This window comes from Lampris incognitus, chromosome 21, assembly GCF_029633865.1.
Source record: "Lampris incognitus isolate fLamInc1 chromosome 21, fLamInc1.hap2, whole genome shotgun sequence".
Lineage (NCBI taxonomy): Eukaryota > Metazoa > Chordata > Actinopteri > Lampriformes > Lampridae > Lampris > Lampris incognitus.
Genome location: NC_079231.1, coordinates 22,183,100 through 22,186,683, shown reverse-complemented (window position 1 = coordinate 22,186,683; position 3,584 = coordinate 22,183,100). Strand labels below are relative to the sequence as shown.

General features: G+C 47.6%; 1 long non-coding RNA gene across 1 annotated transcript; it reads left to right on the top strand.

Moving 5' to 3' along the window:
• The first annotated feature begins 1,057 nt into the window (after positions 1–1,057).
• Positions 1,058–2,080, top strand: LOC130131732 (uncharacterized). Its single transcript, XR_008812394.1, has 3 exons — positions 1,058–1,159; positions 1,551–1,687; positions 1,960–2,080. It is a non-coding gene; the product is annotated as an uncharacterized LOC130131732 (long non-coding RNA).
• The last annotated feature ends 1,504 nt before the right edge of the window (positions 2,081–3,584 follow it).

Here is a 3,584-nt window from a genome sequence, read left to right as displayed (position 1 = left end):
CCAACTGCCTTTTCCACTCCTCATCCTCTCATAGCTGCCCTCACTTCCCTCCTTGCTAATCCACCGCACTTCCTGATTCACCATCCCCACATCATCCACCCTTCTCTCTATCTTACTTCATCCATCAGCCCCTCAGAGTACTCCTTCCACCTCCTCAGCACACTCTCCTCGCTTGTCAGCACATTTCCACCTCTATCCTTGATCGCCCTAACCTGCTGCCCATCCTTCCCAGCTCGGTCCCTCTGTCCAGCCAATAGACGCAAGTCCTGTTCTCCTTCAACAATGTATCCATTCTTTCATAAGTTATGTTTATTCTTATTATTTCATGTTTTGTTTTCTTTTAAGTTTTTAACTTCGTCCCTTGGTGCACATAAGGGTGTCTATCCATCCATGATCCGAACCGCTTATCTGCTCTCAGGGTCGCGGGGATGCTGGAGCCTTTCCCAGCAGTCATTGGGCGGCAGGCGGGGAGACACCCTGGACAAATTCTCTCCCCCTCTCTCCCTCTCTCTCTCTCTCTCTCCATCTCTCTCTCTCTCTCTCTCTCTCTCTCTCTCTCTCTCTCTCTCTCTCTCTCTCTCTCTCTCTCTCTCTCTCTCTCTCTCTCTCTCTCTCTCTCTCTCTCTCTCTCTCTCTCTCTCTCCCTCTCTCGCTCTCTCTCTCTCCCTCTCCCTCTCTCTCTCTCCCTCTCTCTCTCACCCTTTCTCTCTCTCCTCCTCCTCTCTCTTCTCTCTCCTCTCTCTCTCTCTCTCTCTCTCTCTCTCTCTCTCTCTCTCTCTCTCTCTCTCTCTCTCTCTCTCTCTCTCTCTCTCCCTCTCTCCGCTCTCTCCCTCTCCCTCTCTCTCTCTCTCTCTCTCTCTCTCTCTCTCTCTCTCTCTCTCTCTCTCTCTCTCTCTCTCTCTCTCGCTCTCTCTCCCTCTCTCTCTCTCTCTCTCCTCTCTCTCTCTCTCTCTCTCCTCTCTCTCTCTCTCTCTCTCTCTCTCTCTCTCTCTCTCTCTCTCTCTCTCTCTCCCAGCAGTGGGAGCTGTCCACTAAGCAGGTGCTGAATGCTGTGAGCACAGGCGCTCACTCGTTAAAGGGGAAGGTGTACCAGAGTCACATGATCGACATCCAGGTCACCAACAGCAAGCTGTACCACCGAGCAACGCGCTTACTGCAGGTATGCACGCACACACAGACACACACACGCACACACACACACACACACACCACACACACACACACACACACACACACACACACACACACACACACACACACACACACACACACACACACACACACACACATTTTAGTGAGTTTGCTGAGATCTACGGGTTAAAACCACGTCAAGGTTAAAGCATGGCAGGCTGGTCTTGGTGCTCTGTGATGTAAGCACAGCAGGATAAACATAGCTGCAGGTAATCACATTAATAATCTCTCTCTCTCTCTCTCTCTCTCTCTCTCTCTCTCTCTCTCTCTCTCTCTCTCTCTCTCTCTCTCTCTCTCTCTCTCTCTCACACACACACACACACACACACACACACACACACACACACACACACACACAGAAACTGTCTGGCTGTCCGGAGGCTCAGTGTGAGGAGGCCCTCTTGAAGGCAATATACCGCTTAGACAAGCTGACGTCAACCATCACCTCCTCCCCGACCTCACCACACACACACTCGCAGCAAGCACTCGCTGCAAGGTAGGAGCTGGAGACAGGGATGGAGGTGGGGTCAAGACGTGTTGGGGGGGGTACGTGTGAAGGGATGCTAGAGAGATGGATGGATGAAGGAGGTGATAATTCACTCAGCTGATGGACTGATGGGTGGTTAGATTCAAGTAGGAAGTGCATAAATACTTATTTGTAATGATGAATACTGTCTGCTTTGAGTTGAGTGTTTTTTTGTTTGTCTTCCCTCTGTTTGTCTGTCTGTCTTGTCTCGCTCTTTTCTTTTCTCTTGCTCTCTCAGGGAGGTGGTCCCCCTGGCTTTGGTTACTTTGCTGACTGGTTGCTCTCTCTCGGAGGCAGCATCTCACCTGAAACGTCACCCGGTGGTGCGCGATGCTGTGGAGGCGGTGCCTCTCATAAACGACTGTAGGATATGGAACGGACAAGGGCCACACACACACACACACACACACACACACACACACACACACACACACCACACACACACACACACACACACACACACACACACAGGTCATGATAGAGGCATGTGTAGGAGCAGCTTATAAACAGTCCTGGTAGATCTTCAGCAGCTTACTTAACAGATGTTTCCTGGTCATCACAGGAAGTGTCAGCAGAGGCTCGTGGCCCTCTGGCCCGGTCCTCTACTCAGCCTCTATTCAGGGTAAATAAAGCAGACCGAACGTTGCGTGCTAACGTGTTGGTGGATTTTATAGCAGCAGCAGGCCGGTGTGTGGTAGTATAGAGAAACTGGTTCCTCTCACAGCCATGTGAGATTCCTTAAATTAGCTAAAAATACTTTAGTTAGATTTGTTTTAGGATGTAAGAAACTGATCCGAGTGCCTGGTTGACCTGCACACCGGCCATTATGCGTATAAACATGTCTCCATCAACTGGCCATTATAATGTATTATGATGAACCTCAAGCTTTTCATTTTCCATAATAAATATGTTGATTGTTTTATAACCAACAGCTGCTCTTCAGATCTATTCTATTCTGTTCTCTAGCGGTTGTGGGTCCTTACATTAAGGTTTTTGCACGAATTTACCTTCTTCAGAGGTCTCGGGTCACTCTGTTGACTTTATTTTGTTTTGTAAGTTTTCTGCAGGTAAAGGAAGTTCCCTATTTGTTTGCATGATGTAAGTCAACCTCAATCTCCCTGTAGCTCAGGAACAAGGGACCACACACACACACACACACACACACACACACACACACACATAGGTGGTGGATTAGTGACATGTGCGTATATTTAGAGAGCTTCTTTTCCCCTGAAACCGAGACAAGCATGGGTCTTGATGAAGAGGCACACGGTGAAAACAGCACGGCAAAGCTCATATCACACCTGAGTCCAGGTGCTTTGGCGATTCTAGTTAAATCTTGACTTATATTGTTCAACCGTATGGACAACAATAGTAGATCAGAGAAAGCAAGACAAACAAATTGAAATCGAATATTATCGGAGTAAACAGGTGCGTTTGGCAACATCTGCCAACTTCAAATGCCATCAGTAGATTGTTGTATAATTTGCTGAGGTGTGTGTATTGATATTTACTAGTCGTGCTATGATTCATGAGGGATGTAATAGTACTCATGGCACTTTTAACTTAGAGTACCTGATGGAAGGATTATCAGAGGGTGCAGATAAGGATGCCCTCTGTCTCCTCTTTTATTTATAAGCACGATCGAACCATTAGGGATTGCTGTGAGAGAGCACACAATGATTACGGGCATAATACAGGACGATCTGAACGTCGCATAGCTCTTTATGCAGACGACGTGATTCTCTTCCTTAGGAAATTGGGAGATTCTGTTCCGGCTCTTTTGGATTTGATAAAAGCTTTTAACTGTATCTCTGGTTACACAATAAACAACTTAAATTCCTCCATAATGCTCCTTACCTTGGAG